This window comes from Ovis aries, chromosome 4, assembly GCF_016772045.2.
Source record: "Ovis aries strain OAR_USU_Benz2616 breed Rambouillet chromosome 4, ARS-UI_Ramb_v3.0, whole genome shotgun sequence".
Classification (NCBI taxonomy): Eukaryota; Metazoa; Chordata; class Mammalia; order Artiodactyla; family Bovidae; genus Ovis; species Ovis aries.
In genome coordinates this window covers 61,492,672-61,515,147 of record NC_056057.1, presented here as the reverse complement: position 1 = coordinate 61,515,147, position 22,476 = coordinate 61,492,672, and the positions used below count along the sequence as shown (strand labels likewise).

General features: G+C 41.1%; 1 protein-coding gene across 5 annotated transcripts in view; it reads right to left on the bottom strand.

Moving 5' to 3' along the window:
* The window catches only part of ELMO1 (engulfment and cell motility 1), a 581,422-nt gene that overhangs the window by 527,865 nt on the left and 31,081 nt on the right, over window positions 1–22,476 (bottom strand). For 2 of the 5 annotated variants that reach the window (XM_060414767.1, XM_042248590.1), the window contains exon 2: window positions 22,417–22,476. The exons of 2 other annotated variants lie outside the window; for them this stretch is intronic. The gene's annotated coding sequence lies outside the window, so the exon portion shown is untranslated. One more of the 5 variants, XM_060414768.1, reaches the window with a different exon arrangement.

Below are 22,476 nucleotides of genomic sequence, written 5' to 3'. Positions count from 1 at the left end.
TTACTATCACATCATGGTCTTCCAGCCTCACTATCACCCATTTCACTTTCACTCTTGCAAAATGACAGAAAGGATGATCTTAATGGAGGCACACTGATACTTCTTGGACTCAGTCCCCCAAAAGAAGTGATAAACAGGTCTGTGACCTCTGTGTGTGTCCCTTGATCACCACCTCCATCCTCAACCCAGAGGCACAAGGGGGCTTCTTTCAAGAGTCCCTATCCCATTCCTGGGCTCCTTTCTGGGAAGCATCACACTCAGCTTGAGATTCTGACCTCCTAAGAGAATCATCCCCACCTTTCAAGGATATTCTAACCCAGTACTGATTTGAGATACATTGGATCACTAGAGAGAGCTAGTCCAAACACAGCTTCATTAATGCTGATACTTAATGTGTCAAGGAGCAGCCCCCTCACATATATCCTCACCAATCCAACAACTGCTGGCCAGACATGTGTCCCTAAGACTCTCCAACCTGGACATCACATTCTGCCACTTGGCTGGACAGAACTCCTCAGTCCCCAGCTGGTTTATCCCCTCCCATCTGCAACCCAACTCCATCCACGAAGCACACCCATCCAGGTTCAGGCTCCTCCTCCATCTGCCTTGCCTCGATGTCATTACCCACCTGGGCTCTGCCAGGACAGGACAAGAAGGGCTGGGAGCACACCCTTGATTCAACTCACTGAGCAAACTCCTGGGGGAAGAAGGGTGGGAGGAAAGTTATTTTCTTCCAAGACTTGGGGAAATGGAGCATCAGGCAATTTTGATTTAAATGTCACAATGTGCCAACCCATCATATCCTCTACTTCAACTTAGTGCAAGTAGAGGGGGAACCCAAGTACTCTGACTGTAAGCCACTGTGAAAGTGTGTGGGAAAAGAGGAAAGACTGAACTTTTTATCTTTTCCTTCCAGTAGACAGACATTCACCATCCTTTTGGACAAGGCATGGCACTGTGCTACACATAAAAGGAATAAGCTGAGTGACTTTGCTTGGTGGGAATTGTATGAATCCACAGAGGCCTATTATCTGCAGTTTCTTGTAGTACCATTATTCCAACATCTTGAGCAGATTTTCACACGTCCTTTAAAGGACCCATTTCCTCTAAAAGCCTCAGTCTTCAATTCGCTGTGACTTCCCTGTTGGTGCTGGTGGTAAAGAGCCTGCCTGCCAGTGCAGGAGACATAAGAGACATGGGTTCGATCCCTAGGTTGGGAAGTTCCCCTGAAGGAGGGCATGGCAATCCACTCCAGTATTCCTGTCTGGAGAATCTCATGAACAGAGGAGCCTGATGGGCTACAGTCCATGGGGTCGCACAGAGTCAGACACGACTAAAGCGACTTAGCAGGAGCAGCGGCAAAATGGGGAAAATACTGTAACTCGCACTGCAGGTATTGGCATAAACTCTCTTTCCCCTAGGGTTGACATGAAGATTAAATATTTAAAATATTCAAATTATCTGACCCAAAAGAATATTCCAAAAATTGATCATTCTCTCTTTTCCCTGCATTTATGTGAGATATGCCAATTAACTGCAAAAGGGTAGAGCAACTGACTCAGTGGCAAATGTTCAGGCTTCTGGGAAGACTACAGCTCCAGCTCTGCCATTTCCACTGCAAAATGTAATAACCTCTGCTTTGAAGAGTTATGCATCATAATGAGACGATACAGGACTGTGTAGAACATCAGATGGCATATGCTCACTTAGAACTGAGGCCCTTTGTCTTGCACACAGCAGGGTTCCTCTGTCTAAACCCCGATCCAATAAGACCTGAAAAGCAACACGCAGCCCAGGATCAGGGGGGCATTCCTGGATGGAATCAGCATCAGCATGCTGTCCATCTATCACAAAGTGCTGTGCAAACTACGAAGCCACTGGAATTATTTTTTTAAAAAAGTCAGCTTCACTTAGCAGTCAATTCATCAATTTGTCCTTAGGGAGCACAGACCTAGTTTATTTGTTTGGTTGTTTTCCTTTTCTTCTGCCAGTTTCTTTGAGAAATGGGGCTTCCCTGGTGGCTCAGCTGGTAAAGATTCTGCCTGCAATGTGGGAGACCTGGGGACCTCGGTTCGATTCCAGTGAGAAATAACTGACAATTTAAGGTGTACAGCATAATGGTTTGACTTATATACATCATAAACTTATCACAGTAAGTTTAGTGAACATCTATCATCTCATATAAGATACACAATTAAAGAAATAGAAAAAAACTGCTTTCCTTGTCATGAGAACTCAGGATTTATTCTCTTAACCTTCGTATATAACATATGTGGTGTGAATTACATACCATGTTGTACATTACATCCCTAGTACTTCCTTATGCTTCATTGAAAGTGAAAGTCGCTCAGTCATGTTAAACTCTTTGCAACCCCATGGACTCAAGGGAAGCCCAAGAATACTGGAGTGGGTAGCCTATCCTTTCTCCAGTGGATCTGTCCAACCCAGGAATCAAACTGGGGTCTCCTGCATTGCAAGCAGATTCTTTACCAACTGAGCTATCAGGGAAGTCCTTACTTACTTCCTTCCTTACTTAAGTACTTACTTATCTAAAAACTGGAAGTTCGTACCTTCTGACTGCCTTCATCCAATTCCCACTTCCCCCATGCATCACCTTTGGTAACCACAAGGCTGATCTCTTTTTTGTGTGTGAATTTGTTTGCTTGTTTTTGACGTATAACTGATCTACAATACCATGCTAGTTCCTGTTACACAAAATAGTGATTTGATATTTCTGCACATTTCAAAATTATCACCACAAATCTATTACTATTAATAGTAAGTCTATTTGATCTGTCACCATACCAAGACATAACATAATTATTGACTGCATTCCCCATACTATATATTTCATACCCCTGACTCACTTATTTTGCAACTGAAAGTTTATACCTCTTAATCTCCCTCACCTATTTCTCTCCTGCCTCCGTCCCCTCTGGCAACCACCTGTTCATTCTCTGTATCTATGACTTTGTTTCTATCTTGCTATATTTGCTCATTTGTTTTGTGTTTTTTAGATTCCACAATTAGTGAAACTATATAGTATTTGTCTTTCTCTGTGTAACTTATTTCACTTAGCATAAATACTCTCTAAGACCATTCATGTTGTAGCAAATGGCAAGATTTTATACTTTTTAATGGCTGAGTAATATTCCATGTGTGTGTGTGTGTGTGTGTGTGTGTGTGTGTGTGTGTGTGTGTATAGTAGTTCTGTTTTTAATATTTTGAGAAATCTCCATACTGTTTTCCATACTGGCTGCACCAATTTACATTTCAACCAGTGTACATGAGGGGTCCCTTTTCTCCACATCCTCACCAACACTTTTTATTTGTTGTCTTCTTTTATAACAGCCATTCCAACAGGTATGAGGTGATATCTCACTGTGGTTTTGATTTGCGTCTCCCTACTCTTTCCTGGAGAATCCCCATGGACAGAAGAGCCTGGCGAGCTACAGTTCAGGGCCCACAAAGACTCAGACATGACTGAGCGACTAAGCACAGCCCAATGATTAGTAATGTTGACCATCTTTTCATGTGCCTGCATGTCCTCTTTGGAAAAATGTCTATTAAAATCCTCTGCTCACTTTTAAAACACAGACCTATTTGTGTGTGTGTGTGTGTGTGTGTGTGTGTGTGTTTAATATATTCTCTTTTCCTAAAATTTCATAAAAATCACTTCAGGGGATAAATATTAATTACAAAGCATTTTAACTGAAATAATTTTAAAAGCCCACAACATTTTTCACCATAAATGAAATAGCTACATCAAAGGTAAAATTTCCATCTGAAAAGCCCCCCAATTTCACATAAACATGGAAAAGAGTTCAAAGAGGATGGGAGAGAACACATCCTTTTCAATTACAGGGCCATTTGATTAACTGTGCTTGAAAAGATCAAGGAAGATCAAATTTTCTCCTTTTAGGGGTACCACTCAGGCTGTTGACCACTGTTTTATCTTCTACCTCCAAACGCGTCTCCTTGTCAAGGAAGAAGTAAGATTTAAACCCACTTTACAAATGGCAAAGTCCTCCTCCTTTAGGACAGAGGACAAAATCTATGCACAACATATGCATCTGGAAAAATTTTCAAGGCAAAAATCCTAAGAATTTCATGAAACACTTAGGAGGAGACTGATAGCTTTGTCTTACTTTGGTCCAAAAGTTTGACTCTCAGAACTGAAACATTCACCATCATCTAATCCAGACTGCTTTCATCCTTAATTTTAGTTGCAGAAGCCTTATCCAAAAGAAACCCTTCAGGAGCCCTAATCTGTGAGGAAGCTGGAAGAGTGCTTATCCAGGAAGAAGTGGGAGGCCAGAGCCTGGCTCACCCTCCCCGCCCCCACTCCCTCTACAGGGACCTCTAAGCTCATCTTCAGACAGTCTAGGCTCATGGAAACATAGTTTGAAAGGAATTGATATCACTTATCATATCACAGATTAATGAGGATGCTAAAGCCAAAAAAGGGGCAAGTAGCTCCTACAATAGTCCCCGCGATAAATGAGTGAGAGCTGGTCAAACATTCAAGGGGCTCAAAAAAGCCACTTCCTGGCCTCTGTGCAGCTACAGTGACTAAATGACCCATGTGAGCCCCCAAAAAGACACCAGAGGAAATCTGCTAAAGGTCATTTTTCTAATACAAGAGACAAAGGGAGAGGAGAACTGCTGGTGTTTCCCCTTCCTCTTTCTTTCTGCTAGGGCTGTGAGGTCATAGTGCCTGGTGCTACAGCAGCTGTCTTGAGACTATGAAGCATGAAAAAAGACAAAGGGCCAACATATTCAGTAAGGCTGAGCAGAAGAAAAGATCTTGGGTCCCTGATGATTTCCCTCAGCTACCTGATGAATCTGAAGCCACTTGGCCCTGACTTCTGGTTAAGTTATAAATGTCCTTACAGTAAGAGACTGTTGGTCAGGTCTTCACCTACCGTATTCAACCCAATATAAAACACTTCTCTAGATATTTCAGAATCAAGTGTACTACACATTAAGCAGCACCTACATTTTCCCACAGATTATCTCTAAGCTCTGCTCCCAAACTAAAGTCATGTGGAAAGCTCAAAGCAAGGAGAGAAGGTACAGTCAACTTGGAAGACAGTTTGGCATCTTCTTACAAAGCCAAACTCTTAGTCTACACCACAGAACCCAGCAACTGTGCTGGAACTATCAAAGCATAACATAATGTGAATGAATCTTAAATGCATATTTCTAAGTGAAAGGAGTCAGTGTGAAAAGGCTATAGACAGTCTGATTTCAACTGCATAACATTCTGGAAAGGCAAAACTACAGGAACAGTAAAAAGATCAGAAGGTGTGTAGCTGTCAGGGGTCTGGAGGACGGGGATGCAGGCAGAAGGGACGGGAGAGCAGAGTGATGAACAGAGAGAGCACAGGAGATTTTCAGGGCAGTGGAACTATTTTGTGTGCTATTATAATGCTGGCTACATGACATACGCAGTTGTCAAAACCCATAGAATGTACAACACAAAGAGAGAACCTTAATGTAAACTGCAGATGTTAATGGATATTAATGTATCAATTTTGGTTCATTAATTTTAAAAGATGTAAGATGTTGCTAGTAGGGAAACTATGTGCAGAAAAGGGAAGTATATTGGAACTCTCTGTACTATCTGCTCATTTTTTCTGTTAAATCTAAAACTGTTCTAAAAAACAAAGTCTACTAATAGAAAAAAAGGAAAAGGAAAGAGGGAACTACTAGGAGAGGGGAACAATTCCCAAAATTTTTGGGGGGGGGGTTTGGTTTTTCTTCTCAAATCAGTACAGAAACTCATCCAATTTAAGGAGGGTGTGGGATGAGCATCTTCCATCCTCACTGGTTCACAAAATACCTCTCTCCCTTCCACCAAGACCCATCTCTGAACTTGACCCTGGGGGGCTCCTCCCTTTCACCTTCACTTCACTCCAAGGAGTGCACTTTACTGCCGATCTGCTCTGTCAGCTTTCCAGGGCATCCCTAGGGTTCTCAGCTTATTTTTACTTCTGATAATGATCTCTGTGGAAAAGGAGGCATCCTTCAAATGTGTCTCCACATTAATGCAAGTAACATCCTAGTAAATAATAGATAAATTCCCTGGGGCCCTTCAGGTTATTTACATTAGGGTTCTCTTATACCCAAAACACTGTCCAACCACTCCCCAACTGCAGCACCATGAATCCCAATCTGTGTTGAGATCTAGCTTCTCTGTGGAGAGGTAAGTAAAGGTTCTGAATTCAGCATGAATAGCAAGAGGTCTCACACTCCAGTCCCAAAAGTTTCCTAGATCTTTTCTTTTTTTTCCCCATAGTTTTCTATGGCATCTGAAAGGCTGGCTTAAAAGTTCAGTACTAAAGAGACTGAGGCTGTGGCTGGATAATTGTTTTGATGAAACAACAAAATATCTATTTTAAAAAACCAGCTATTAGTTGGCTCAGATTTCTTCCCTTCCCCTCCCCCCCATTTTTCATCTTTTCTAATTAAAATGCAAATGGGCACATGATCAGGAGTCCTCCCTAAAAGTGTGGACACTATGAAATTGGCCCCAGAAGGAGGCATTTGCTGAGCAAGCATTCCCTGGGGAGCAGTCACTGTGGCCAGATCAATGAAGCTTTGGTAATGCGGCCACCAGCTGGGGGCTGAAATGCTTGTGTAACACAACATAACTTGGGGGTGATAATGGGATTTTATCCAAATGAATCATTCCCAGGAGTAGGGCATGGATGTTTTAAATACATCTAGACCAAACAACAAGAATGAATACTAACAATTCTTCCCCAAAGGTCAGGATTTCTCACAATCCCAGCCTTAGCACATTCAGTTCCTCTGCCTGGAGTGGCTTCCCCTTTCAGCCCAAGCCAAGCCTCAGTACCATCGTCACCCCCAATCTTTGTCATACTCACACATTTTTCAGGATACAGCATGAATGTTCCTCCTTTGGGAAAACCTGGAAGTTACCCAAAGTGGTTATTCAGTTCTTCCTCTCTGCCCCCTATTCTCTGCATGTGTCTCCTTTCTCAACGACTGTTAGCAAATCTTTGTCTTCACTTGATAGAGGGTTCCAAAGGCAGGACATTCCTCTTAGTTCTCTTTCTAGCTCCAGCCACGTGACAGTATGCTGCCCATAGTAGGTTATCAGCAGATGCCTACTCAAAACACAGATCACAGAAGAAATGAACACGCAGCATCCTGCATGCAGTGGCTGTAAAAAAAGCCTCTAAACAGAATCTCAGCAAGAAATATTTTTTCAGCTTGACAAAATATTAATATGCATTACGTGCATCATTTAGCATAAAAATAAGCTCACAGAGTTTAACTTTGGGGAAAGCCAGCTTATCTGCACTTATTCTCCCAAATCACAAAATAAAATAAATACATTTCCATGTTGTTTTGACTGACACAAATACCTGTGATGAAATGAATTGCACAGAAACACAATGCTAGCCTTGAAAGTAATAAGTTTCTTCATTTCATATCTGAGGCAATCATACAGCAATTAAACTTGCTTGTGCATGGGGCACTGAAATCATGTCTGGCAGGCTTACTGAGACTTGGGATGCTGGGTTCATTAATGGGGATGAGGTTTTTGGGAAGGCAGGCTTATTAGAGTCAGGACAGTTACAACAGAGACAGGCATGACCTCTTCCAGTCTGGAGGCCTTACAGAGAAAACCACATGTCCCTCAGGGGACAGTGCCCACACTGCTCTGCCCACGAGGGTCAACTGTCTGATCTCAACAGCTGGCCTCCAGGAATCTCACCTCAAGAGGGGCAGACCTTGGGAGCATGGATCAAAATTCACCAGGAAGTGCACCCAAATAAGGAAAATATTGACACTTCCTTCCCTTCTTAGTAATTCCCAGGTCTGCTGAGGCTACGAGCAGAATTAGGAAATTAAACTTAAGATGCAGAGGAGATGAGAAAAACAAAGGACTAGATGCTGCTAGGATTTTGTCTTTTGCTCATTACATCTCAGGGTTCACTCCATCATTCATGCAAACATCTGTGTACCCTCCTCGGTTTAGGTCCTGTGCCTAACATAACAAGATCAGTAAACAGCCATCTTCTTGCGGTGGCTGGTGAAAAGAAAATATTGCAAGGAGGAAATCTATACTGTCAAAATCTTTATTTTTTTTCCTCTATACATTTCCTGTCTTCATTGAAAATGTGAAAGATTTCCGTTTGATTTGCTCCTGAATTCAAAATGACAAAACAATGAAGGGCATAAAACAATGAGGCAGAAAAATATTCTTAGTGAAGAAAAATAAAGGTAAGAAAGAAGTAAGAAAATATTCTTAGTCTCGTTTTGCCATCTTTAAAATATGTGTTGACTGGAAAACTCCAAAGGTCCTTCCAGGTTTAAAACTTGATGACTCGCTAGTAATCAGTAAAATGTAAATTAAAACAGCAATTAAGATAGCATGGTCATCTTTCAGATGAACAAAGGTTAAAGAATTCTACAGTATCAAGTGTCAGAATGTGGTGTAAATAGGATCACACGTACTGCCAACTGGGAGTATAAATTAATATAACTTGTTTGGAAAGCAATTTGGTCATTTATAGTAAAGTCGAACAAATTCTGCAGACGGAGGAGCCCAGTAGGCTGCCGTCTGTGGGGTCGCACAGAGTCCGACACGACTGAAGTGACTTAGCAGGATGATCACATACACTCTCAGGGTAACATGGATGAAAATAATCACTGAGGAATAGTTTTCTATGGCAAAATTAGAAACAACTTACATGCTCATCAACAGATAAATAAAAAGTGATACAGTCTAAAGGGAGCTTCTCAGGTGGTGCTAGTGGTAAAGGACCTGCCTGCCAATGAAAGTGAAAGTAAAGTCGCTCAGTTGTATCCGACCCTTTGTGACCCCATGGACTGTAGCCTACCAGGCTTCTCCATCCATGGGGAAGAATACTGGAGTGGTTGCCATTTCCTTCTCCAGGGGATCTTCCCAACGCAGAGATTGAACCTGGGTCTCCCATATTGTAGGCAGACACTTTACTGTCTGAGCCACCAGGGAAATCTTGTAATAGATGCGGGTTTGATCCCTGGATTGGGAAGATCTCTGGAGAAGGAAAGAGCAACCAACTCCAGTGTTCTTGCCTGAAGAATCCCATGGACAGAGGAGCCCAGTGAGCTACAGTCCATGCGGTGACAAAGAGTCAGACACGACTGAAGTAACTTAGCAGCATGCATGGTCTAAAGGTGACCCAATATACACCAATTAAATATACATAAACATTGGAGAAGGAAATGGCAACCCACTCCAGTGTTCTTGCCTGGAGAATCCCAAGGACGGAGGAGCCTGGTGGGCTGCCGTCTATGGGGTCACACAGAGTCAGACACGACTGAAGCAACTTAGCAGCAGCAGCAAACTATAATTATATCATGGCTGAATCTCAAAAACATTAACAAATGGACAAAAGATGAAGATCAATATATACATACTATACCATTCAGGCAAATTAGGCAAAAATACTAATGTATTCTTCAAGGATATATGTATTTGTTTATACATATATCTATATATACATCTATATACAGACATTATATAAAATCAGTGGTTGTCCAACAGTAGTGGTTCTTCCTCCCCTAGGGTCAATTGACAATGTCTGGAGATATTTTTCTTTGACAAAACGTGGGTAGAGGGTGTGCTAGAGAGAGTATTGGCCAGATATTCTGATAATTTCTTACAAGCCAAAGAACATCCCTCCAACAACAAAAAATTATCTGGCCTAAAATGTCAATAGCACTGAGGTTGAGAATCTCTGCTCGAGAACTATGAAATATAATGGTTTTTACATATTAATTATTTAACTAATAATTTCCCAGCACAAATTTAACTTTCTAGCATATATAAACCTCTTCAGTGGCCAGAGTCAGAAGGCAGTAAGCTCTAAGACACAGAATGCCATGCTTCCTTTTCTTTAAAATAAAATTAAAAAATCACCAGTGGGTTCTAAAATACATTTTTTTGTCTTTTGAAATGAGAGATTAAAATGTTCCCAACATCCACAATCAATATCTTTCATGGGTTCCAACACTACAGTCAAACACCATTCATCAGGCCTGAAACAGGCTCACATTCACAAGCACTCCCTCCTCCTTGCATCCCGTGTTCTCTCTCTCAGGACTCTTCCACTTACTCACAGTGCTATCATTTGCTGGCTAGTAAATACCCAAGGGAACTTCATTTGAAAAATTATTTGTAAATTATGTTTCAGTAAATTGAATCATGTTTTAAATGAACTAAAGTAGGTCACTACTTAAAGGAACTTGCTAATAAACATTTAGTGACATTATAATAATATATGTATCTGTTATATGATGCAAATAATAATGAAAGCCTATTTTTTCTGCTGTGTAAGGACTCATGAGTACATTTCAGGATCTGCAGCAAAGCACACGAATATTGAAGTCAAGCCTGTCCCAAGTTCCCAGTGTTCACACTTTACTCAGATTCACTAAACTGTGACTTTTTGCATTACCCATTCCAAACCTTAAAGTGCACTGTGCAAACGTGGTCTATATGTACAATGGAATATTACTCAGCCTTTGAAAAGAAGGAAATCCCCTCACATGCTACAACATGAATGAATCTTATGGACATGACGGCAAGTGAAATAAACCAGTCACCAAAGGACGAATACTGCATGATTCTACTTACATGAGAGAGTCAAACTCTTAGAAATAGAAAGAAGAAAGTAGAACAGTGGTTGCCATGGGTTGGGAAGATGGAGAACAGGGAATGGGAGTTGTTGTTAAGCAGGTATAGAGATTTAGTTCAGATATATAAGCAATCTATTGCACAACAGTGTTCATATAGTGGACAGCACTGAACTACACCCAGATGGTGCTAGTGGTAAAGAACCTGCTTGCCAGTGCAGGAGATATAAGAGTCACAGGTTCTAGCCCTGGGTCAGGAAGATCCCCCGGAGGAGGGCATGGCAACCCAGACTCCCACATTCTTGCCTGGAGAATCCCATGGACAGAGGAGCCTGCCAGGCTTCAGTTCACAGGGTCACAAAGGGTCAGACACAACTGAAGTGACTTGGTACACACAGAACAGCACTGAGCTAAACACTTGAAAATGATTAAGATGATAAATTTTACATTATGTTTTTTGAACCACAATAAAAAAGCTTTTAAAACATCAGAAGCAGGACTTTCACAAAACATTCTAGAAGTTTAAACACTGATTACAGGTCTGGTTGTGACGCTGAAAAACTCAGTGAAAACACTGACTCAACAGAGGATAGAGTCCAGCACAGAGTCAGCATCATAAACGCAGGAGAAAAGGACTCCAGGAAGCTGACACATGACAGATTTGGCAAGTGACAGAAAAGCAAACAAAACAAGTTTCCTAAAAACTACTGCATACCAGAAGTTCACGGTGGCTGGAGGGGGGAATTTAGGTTGTGACGGAACTTTGAATTAATACTTATTTCTGCTTCTCAGCTACCAACAATAATGAAAAAATCTTAGTGAAGCATCAGTTTTGTGCCAGTTTATATGCATCATTTCATCAAATCTTCTTGGCAACTTTATATGGCAAATGTCCTGGTTCCTTATTGCTGTGTAACAATAAGTAACATCCTAAATAAATGTAACTTCCTAAAACTTAGGCCTTCAAACAACAACAGTCATTTACTTTGCTCATGAAACTACAATTTGGCAGGATTGGGCTGGCATGGCTGCTCTAGACTCCATGTGAAGGCAGCCAGGGCTTGCATGGGGCTCATGAAGGATCCAATTTTCAAGATGGTTCATCCATATGCTGGAGAGCTGAGCTAGCAGTCAGCTTGAAGCTCAACTAAGCTTGTGGGTCAGGGAGCTCAATTACTCCCACTTTCTTACAGCAGGGTGGCTGGCTTCCGAGAACAAACACTACAGAGCAAAATGGAGAGGCACAGCACTTTTGTGATCTAGCCTTGCAAGACAGATAGCATCACTTCTGCTATATTCTGCTGGTCAAGGGGGTCACAATATTCCACTCCAGATCAAAGAGAAAGTACATAAACTCTATCACTAGAGCCAAGGACTGTCAAAGTGACACTGTAAAAAGCAAATATGAGGGATCAGACTGAACATCTTTAGAAAATATAATCTTCCACAGTGGTCCATGGAAGAAGGGAATGGCAAACCACTTCAGTATTCTTGCCTTGAGATCCCCATGAACAGTAGGAAAAGACAAAAAGACAGGACACTGAAAGAGGAACTCCCCAAGTCAGTAGGTGCCCAGTGTGCTCCTGGAGATCAGTGGAGAAATAACTCCAGAAAGAATGAAGGGATGGAGCCAAAGCAAAAACAACACCCAGCTGTGGATATGACAGGTGATGGAAGTGAAGTTCGATGACGTAAAGAACAATATTGCATAGGAACCTGGAATGTTAGGTCCATGAATCAAGGCAAATTGGAAGCGCTCAAATAGGACACAGCAAGAGTGAATGTCGACATTATAGGAATCAGCGAACTAAAATGGACTGGAATGGGTGAACATAACTCACATGACCATTATATCTACTACTGAGGGAAAGAATCCCTTAGAAGAAATGCAGTAGCCACCATGGTCAACAAAAGAGTCTGAAATGCAGTACTTGGAACAATCTCAAAAACGACAGAATGATCTCTGTTCGTTTCCAAGGCAAACCATTCAGCATCAAAGTAACCCAAGTCTATGCCTCGACCAGTAATGCTGAAGAAGCTGAAGTTGAACAGTTCTATGAAGACCTACAAGACCTTCTAGAACTAACACCCAAAAAACATGTCCTTTTCATTATAGGGGACTGGAATGCAAAAGGAGGAAGTCAAGAAATACCTGGAGTAACAGGCAAATTTGGCCTTGGAATACAGAATGAAGCAGGGCAAAGGCTAATAGACTTTTGCCAAGAGAAAGCACTGGTCATAGCAAACACCCTCTTCCAACAACACAAGCGAAGACTCTACATATGGCCATCACCAGATGGTCAATACTGAAGTCAGACTGATTATATTCTTTGCAGCCAAAGATGGAGAAGCTCTAGACTGTCAGCAAAGATAAGATTGAGAGCTGACTGTGTCTCAGATCATGAACTCCTTATTGCCAAATTCAGACTTAAATTGAAGGAAGTAGGGAAAATCACTAGACCATTCAGGTATGACCTAAGTCAAATCCCTTATGGTTATACAGTGAAAGTGAGAAATAGATTCAAGGGATTAGATCTGATAGAGTGCCTGAAGAATGATGGACAGAGGTTCATGACATTGTACAGGAGGCAGGGATCAGACCATCCCCAAGAAAAAGAAATGCAAAAAGGCAAAATGGTTGTCTGAGGAGGCCTTACAAATAGCTATGAAAAGAAGAGAAATAAAAAGCAAAGGAGAAAAGGAAAAGTATACCGATTTGAATGCAGAGTTCGAAAGAATAGCAAGGAGAGATAAGAAAGCCTTCCTCGGTGACCAATGCAAAGGAATAGAAGAAAACAGTAGAAAGGGGAAGACTAAAGATCTCTTCAAGAAATTAGAGATACCAAGGGAACATTTCATGCAAAGATGAGCAAAACAAAGGACAGAAATGGTATGGACTTAACAGAAGCAGAAGATATTAAGAAGAGATGGCAAGAATACACAGAAGAACTATACAAAAAAAAGATCTTCATGACCCAGATAATCACAATGGTGTGATCACTCACCTAGAGCCAGACATTCTGGAATGCGAAGTTAAGTTGGCCTTAGGAAGCATCACTATGAACAAAGCTAGTAGAGGTGATAGAATTCCAGTTGAGCTATTTCAAATCCTAAAGGATATGCTGTGAAAGTGCTACACTCAACATGCCAGTAAATTTGGAAAACTCAGCAGTGACCACAGGACTGGAAAAGGGCAGTTTTCACTAGAATCCCAAAGAAAGGCAATGCCAAAGAATGCTCAATCTACTGCACAATTGCAGTCATCTCACATCCTAGCAGCAGAAGGCAATGGCACCCCACTCCAGTACTCTTGCCTGGAAAATCCCATGGACGGAGGAGCCTGGTAGGCTGCAGTCCACGGGGTCGCTAAGAGCTGGGCACGACTGAGCGACTTCACTTTCACTTTTCACTTTCATGCATTGGAGAAGGAAATGGCAACCCACTCCAGCGTTCTTGCCTGGAGAATCCATGGGACAGAGGAGTCTAGTGGGCTGCTGTCTATGGGGATGCACAGAGTCAGACACGATTGAAGCAACTTAGCAGCAGCAGTGGCACATGCTAGCAAAGTAATACTCAAAATTCTCCAAGCCAGGCTTTAACAATACATGAACCGTGAACTTCCAGATATTCAAGCTGGATTTAGAAAAGGCAGAGGAACCAGAAATCAAATTGCCAACATCCACTGGATCACTGGAAAAGCAAGAGAGTTCCAGAAAAACATCTATTTCTGCTTTATTGACTATACCAAAGCCTTTGACTGTGTGGATCACAACAAACTGTGGAAAATTCTGAGAGAGATGGGAATACCAGACCACCTTACATGCCTCTTGAGAAATCTGTATGCAAGTCAAGAAGCAACAATTAGAACTGGCCATGGAACAATAGACTGGTTCCAAATTGGGAAAGGAGTACAACAAGGCTGTATATTGTCACCTGTTTAACTTATATGCAGAGTACACCATGAAAAATGCTGGGCTGGATGAAGCACAAGCTGGAAACAAGATGGCCAGGAGAAATACCAATAACCTCAGATATGCAGATGACACCATCCTTATGGCAGAAAGCAACCAACGACAAAAGAGCCTCTTGATGAAAGTGAAAGAGGAGAGTGAAAAGGTTGGCTTAAAATTCAACATTCAGAAAGCTAAGATTATGGCATCTGGCCCCATCACTTCATGGGGAATAGTAGAATAGATGGGGAAACAGTAGAAACAGTGACTGTCTTTATTTTGGGGGGCTCCAAAATCACTGCAGATGGTGACTGCAGCCATGAAATTAAAAGACGCTTGCTCCTTGGAAGAAAAGTTATGACCAACTTAGACAGCATATTAAAAAGCAGAGACATTACTTTGCCAACAAAGGTCCATATAGTCAAAGCTGTGTTTTTTCCAGTAGTCATGTATGGATGTGAGAGCTGGGACTATAAAAAAAGTTGTGCGCCAAAGAATTGATGCTTTTGAACTGTGGTGTTGGGGAAGACTCTTGAGAGTCCCTTGGACTGCAAGGAGATCCAACCAGTCCATCCTAAAGGAAGTCAGTCCTGATTATTCATTGGAAGGACTGATGCTGAAGCTGAAACTCCAATCCTTTGGCCACCTGATGCGAAGAACTGACTGATTTGAAAAGACCCTGATGCTGGAAAGATTGTAGGAGGGAGGAGAAGGGGATGACAGAGAATGAGATGGTTGGATGGCATCACTGGCTCAGTGGACATGAGTTTAAGAAACTCCGGGAGTTGGTGATGGACAGTGAGTCCTGGCGTGCTGTAGTCCATTGGGTTGCAAAGAGTTGGACACTCCTGAGCAAACGAACTGAACTGAACAGTAAGTATTATCAGTATCATCTCCATTTTGTAGATAGAGTAACAGAGGTTTGGAGTGGAAATTAACTCCTCCCACAAAAAAATCACAAAGCTATTAAGTAATGACTCTAAAATCCGACCCAGACACCCATGACTCCTAGAGTCTGAGCCCTTAATTACTCTTAACTATTCTGCTTCCCAGTTCTTCCACAATTCTCTAATTACTTCCCATCCAAAGATCTTTACTTTCTTTGCATATAAGGGGCTTAGTTCATATCTGTGCTTAGTGGCCCAGTTGAATCCGACTCTTTGCAAATTAACATGAAAACAAACGAACTTTCCAACTACACTAGTTGGAAACTATAACTATAAACAATCTATAACTTTCCAAATACTGACCCAGAGGTAGCTCTCTAAATATTTGCTAAGTTAGTTGCCTTCTTTTCTGTGCTAAACAATCAACTCCTTGAAAGAAATGAAGTTCAGTAAAACCTGATATCTGTATGATATTTGATTTACTTTCTTGCATACCTCAGGAGTTTCATAAGTACTTGTTTGAAATGGCCTACCTGTTTACTTATCTGTCTCTCCAACCCTCCACCAAACTGTGAAATACTAAAAGGCAGAAAGACAGAGGGCTGGATGCTAAGATCACAATAACCTCCATGCCTCATGCCCCACCCAACACACACACAGCCCTACAGAGTGTGCCTTCATTAAATGCTATCCTGAAGAAATTAATGAATCGCATACAGAGATGAACAGGTTTATAATAACTGTCCTCATTCAAACAAGAGAAACGTTCACTCAAACAAGAGAAATGAGATCCCATTTATTGGGCCCACTGGCCTAGTCCTAAATGAAGGCAACCAGAATTATATTTTGGTGGAGAAAAAAGAAACAGTGGGTTGCATGATAGACCTGTAAAGGGAAGAAGACATTAGCTGAAAATTTTTTCAGCTGCATGAAGAAAAGATACTATTTATAAGCATCTTATAAATGCTTTTTGACACCCTCCCAACTTAGATGTTGAGGTCAGTGCAGAAACGCATGAGGAGAAGAGGAGGAAGGAAATTTGTTTCCTGATGCTATTCCATGTCAGTCACTCTACTGAGAAAGAGCTCAGGCTTCCACTCCCACAAGTAATACTTCCACATAAAATCTAGAACGGCTGGAATAGGAAGTAGAAACAAAAACTAGTGTGGCATTTTGCTAGCTCATAGCAAATGATTTTAAGAAGCAATTGTGGAGATCCAGCAACTAATTTCTACCCTAGCAATACTCTAGATGGGAAATCCCACTAGTATGAATACTGATTGTCAGTTCAGTTTAGTTGTTGTCCAGCTCTTTGCGACCCCATAGACTGCAGCAAGCCAGGACTCCCTGTCCATCACCAACTCCTGGAGTTCACCCAAACTCATGTGCATCAAGTGTCTGATGTCATCCAGCCATCTCATCCTCTATTGTCCCCTTCTCCTCCTGCCCTCAATCTTTCCCAGCATCAGGGTCTTTTCAAATGAGTCAGCTCTTAGCATCAGATGGCCAAAGTATTGGAGTTTCATCCTCAACATCAGTCCTTCCAATGAACACCCAGGACTGATCTCCTTAAGGATGGACTGGTTTGATCTCCTTGTAGTTTAAGGGACTCTCAAGAGTCTTCTCCAACACCACGGTTCAAAACCATCAATTCTTCAGCTTCCCTGATAGCTCAGTTGGTAAAGAATCCGCCTGCAATGCAGGAGACCCCGGTTCAATTCCTGCGTCGGAAAGATTTCCTGGAGAAGGGATAGGCTATCCACTCCAGTATTCTTAGGCTTCCCTTGTGGCTCAGCTGGTAAAGAATCTGCCTGACATGCGGGAGACCTGGGTTCAATCCCTGGGTTGGGAAGATCCCCTGTTACCCACTCCTGTATTCTAGCCTGGAGAATTCCATGGACTGATTGTCAGTGGATGAATTCAAAATGCAGCCGTCTCCTTTCACACACACACACACACACACACACACACACACAATCTTTGTAAAAAAAAAAATAAATGAAGTCTCCCTTCTTTCATTTACCACCCAACCTTTGGTTTCTTCTAGGCTTTCTATATCTGCTACAACATTTCTTTATTTTCAAAAGAAATCATTGCAACAAGCTTTATACTCTTTCTTTTCCAGGAACAAGTGGGTAAAGTGGATTGTAGCAGCAATAAAAGTGGAAAGTGATAGTGGAGAAAAATTAATATCTTCATGCTTTTCATCCTCAAAATTCTTTAAATAAAATTTAATTTTGCTAGCTATTGCCCTTTAATGTGCTAAATTAGAGAGAGGTAATGCACTCTGCTTTTCCAATTTCTTTATTGTATTAACGAATCTCTTTTCCTGCAGTCTACAGAAATATTTTTTGGGAGGGGGGAGTGTGCAGATTTTAGCAAGTATATTGTTGTATTGAGAAAACTAATGAGTCATGAGTCATGAGCATATTTTTCCTTATCAGGTTCATAAAAATTTCCCCTGTTACTTCTGGTAATTATCAAAAACACTCACACCAAACACACATATTCTCCACTTCTCAGAAGTTTGCCTCCCACTCCAGCAGTCATACTGTGATGGTTCAAGGTCACATGGTCATGGATGGCTTCTAGTTTTGATACTGACATGAGAATGGTGCCTCCCAATTTTCATTGCTGTCACTTTACGTTTCAATCCCAAGTGTGTGTGTATTTAACTAATATATGTGCTCCACAGAGGGGAAGATTCTGTTCAAATTAAAGTTCCCTCCTCACTCTCAACTATCTCCCACCACCAGCCACAAGACAAACATTTTGAATGAAATAATACTAACCATCATTTTGTGTCATCATTTTGTGTCATTTTGATTCAACTACATTATTTAAATGACAGAAAATAAGTCTTACCATAAGAGTACAATTGACAAAGCAATTCTAAATTCCTGAATAAGGAAGAGTTCTTCAAAAGAACAAACTGAATTCTCAAAGAAAATCAAAATTTGGTGGCTTTCAAAGTGAGAACTATTCTCTGGGTTCAAAGCATTTATTGGGTCCTCCTGGGTGCTGACTGGAGGCTGTACCCTTCCTTCACCACCCCAGCCTGAGTCACTTCTGTTTTGTCTCACTTATGAAGTAAGTTTCTGCTACAAGATAACTTTTGAATAAGTTACCAATTTTTATCTTAAATAACTAGTTGAGTAGATGAAAACATACTTTCAATATCATTGATACCATAGTTTGCTAATCAAAATGCTATTTTTTCCAGTAGTCATGTAAGGCTGTGAGAGTTAAACCATAAAGAAAGCTGAATGCTGAAGAATGGATGATTTCAAACTGTTGTGCTGGAGAAGACTCTTGAAAGTCTCTTGGACAGTAAGGAGATCAAACCAGTCATCCTAAAGGAAATCAACCCTGAATACTCACTGGAAGGACTGATGCTGAAGCTGAAGCTCCAATACTGATGCGAAGAGCCAGAAAAGACCCTGATGCTGGGAAAGATTGAGGGCAAAAGAAGAAGTGGGTGGCAGAAGATAAGATAGTTAGATAGCATCACCAACTCATTGGACATGGACTTAGTAAACTCTGGAAGACAGCGAAGGACAGGGAAGCCTGGCATGCTGCAGTCCACAGGGTTGCACACACTGAGACACGACTGAGCAACTCAACAACAACACACCAATCAAAACAGTCCAGGCTAGCCAGCTAAGATGAGTAAACACAGCGGCAGAGAAAACTCAAGGAAAACCACTGTGAGGCAACTATTGTTTTTGCTCCCGGCTTTTTTCAATAACAGCAGTGGTTTCAATACTATGTGTGCACATTCTTTGACACTCTTCTCTTAAAAAAAAAAAGACTCCTAGTTCTCCTCCCCTTAGAATGGCCTTTTCTAAAACAGAGTGTTTGCGATTTCCAAGGCTAGATCATAAAAAGATATAGCTGCCACTTGACTATCTCTATCCCAAAAGTTCACCCTGGGAGAAGTCAGCTGTCATGCTAAGAGCACAGGAACCAACCGACCAAGCATGTGAACGAACCACCTAGGAGCCAACCTTCCAGCTCCCGTCGGGCCTTCAGGTGATTGCAGACCCTGTTAACATGTATCTATGACCTCAGGCCAGACCCTCAACCAGAACCCCTCAAGATGCTCCTGGATTCCTGGCCCACAGAAACCATAGAAGAGAGTAAAGACTGTTGGTTTAGCCACTAAGTTTTGGGCTACTTTGTTATACAGGAATAAATAACTAGTATAAGAATCTTTTTTTTTTTTTTAACCGCTTCACAGCATTTAGACTCTAGCCAAACTACATCACCCTTTTCCCAGCTCTTCCATTCTCTAAAGTCCCGACTTTTTCCCCTTCCCCCACCCACAAAGGACTCATCTCCCCAGGAATCTTTCCCTCCTCTTAACCCCTGAGACTTTTTTCCTGTGCCTCCCTCCACATTTGACCCTCAGTATTAGCTATTTGTGTGCCTGTCTCATTCCCCTGACCAAGCTGAAAGACCAGGAAGGCTATACTTCTAAGAAAAGTTTCTCAATCAACTTAGACTCAACAGAGTAACTTGCACAGAGCAGCCACTTGGTCCCTTTACTAAAGAAAAAAATACCAGTTGGTACAACATGGCAAAAAAGGGCAACCACCAAATGAATTAGGTCATCTGAAGGTACTTCTCACTTCTCAGAAGAAATCCCCAGGGCCAAAAGCGAGTGTCCGTGTGACACGCAAACTTACAGCCCTTAGTTCTCTTTTTCTTGCTGCCTAAAACCCCAGCCTGCCATTCAGTGAAACATCCTTCAGCATTATTATATACTGTATCAATACATACAGGGTGAAGAAGAAAGGAGATTAATATACTATTAATTTAAATTAGAGGTACCCAAGTCACTGGCCATGGTGGACATTTGTTGGCTGCCTCTCAAACATCCATGCTCCCATTCACTCTTCTAAAAAATCAGATGTTTGTCCTGCCATTCTTGTGTGATCACTTTGCTCATTAACTAGAGGAATTTGTCCCTTGCCCAACTCCAAAGTTCAACTCTGGCAGAGAAAGAAAAATGCCCAGCTCCAAAGTTCAACTCTGGCAGACAGAGAAAAACAAAAAGAAACCAAACCCTAAATGACCTACAGAGTGGCTGAATCAAGCTATTAATTAATTCTGCATCTTCCTATACCTCTAACCTTTTCATTTACCTAAACTTTTACTGTTTAAGCTACTTTGCACAGGGTTTTCTATTACTCACAATCAAAGTCATCCTAACTGCTAGAGTGGAAAAATCTAATAAAACACATCATAGGTGAATTATGACAAAATCTTATCTGCCAGAATAAATGATCAGATAATTGTCAGGGACATTCCAAAAACATTTAATACTCCTTTTTTTAACCTTCTTGGAGACTGAAATGTACATAGCATACATATAATAAAGAAGGCCTAGAAAATTTTCTGAAATGAAAAAAAAAAAAACTTGTTAAACCAGTTACCTAAGTTGATTTAACTTTTCTATTGTTTATTACATAAAACCAAGCAACACCCTATCTTCTGAAATACATACTTTGGGCCACAGTTTTCATCTTGATAACAACTGAGTCAATCTCAAGGATATCTATGTATGAAGCCTGTGAATTTCTTAATTGCACGCTAATGTATCTTGCAACCCAGAGCCCTACTGGGGTACTTCCCATGTTTCCAGTTACTGACTGTACAAATTAGCATGGTATCAACTTGAACAAAACAAATTAAGCAAAGTGAATTAAACCACTGGCCTGAAATGCATATTACATGGAAATGCTGAGGTCTTCTGATTCACCAGAAAGTTCTAGATTGCATCTGTAGTTCTCTCCTCAACTGCAAAGATTTGCTTGTATCTGCAGTATCAAGGGTATATGGTGAAGGAGCGAGGGATCCTAAGCCAGAAGACCTATGTTCAAACCCTGACTTCATCACTTACAAAAATGTAGCCTTGGCAAGTTTGCTTCTCCAGGGCTCAGATCCCCACTACAAAATGTGAATTCTAACAGACATTACTCAAAAATCTAGTAAAGACATAAAAATTAAATAATAATAATCTAAAGCAGCACTGCCTGGCATAAAACAAGTATGCAATAATGTTCACTGCTGAAGTTATAGTAATTAATACTGAAAAGGAAAGTAATTAATATGCAAAAAGGTTTATCTTCCTAAAGATACATCAGAACTTCAAGGAAAAAGTAACATGAATTAGAGTAATAATAACTCTCAATATGAAGTAAAAGGATCTCACTTAAAGTTGAATGTTAATCCTTAATTATTCACTTTGAGAAGAAAAAAGAAGGGAGTACATTAAAAATAAATAGCACCTCAACAATTCATAAACCAGATAGCAACAGCACATCTTCAACACATCCTAGAACAAAATTCCCAGAACAGCAACAGACCCACATGAAATTAAGTTCAAAGTATGTTCCATAATGAAACTACCACCTTTCTAATAACCAGCATTTCAGCTGATCAGCACCACTAAATGAGCATGCAAATTCAAGCCTGTATTTTCAGACTTGCAACTGACTTGTACCAGAAATAAGTGAACTAACTATAGATAATTCCTTTATTGGACTTCAATCTAAAGCTAAGCTTTATTTAGGGCTTCAACGTGTAGAATCTATTTCCTAAATCAGATGTGCTGCCAACTATAAAACTGACGACACCAACCTCACAAAGATGAATCAGGGAGAAAAATAGCAATTTGACTTGCAGTCAACTCTTAGGTGGTACCCTGCTGAACAATATAATAGACATATGTGTCCTCCAAAGGTAGGGACGGTGGTTTAGAATCTTGAGAATCCCGTTTCTATTGAATAATTAAGTCAGCAGAATGTGGTTCAAGTTTCACCCCAGGACTATGTTACTTGCAAACCTCATGTTACCCCAAGAATGACCCGAGGCCACCTTGCACAGGGCCCAGCCAGGCGTGCCGCAGTACTCACACAGACCACACTGCATCCCAGAGCTGAGTGGACACAAGCCAGGTGTCTTACAGGACCACC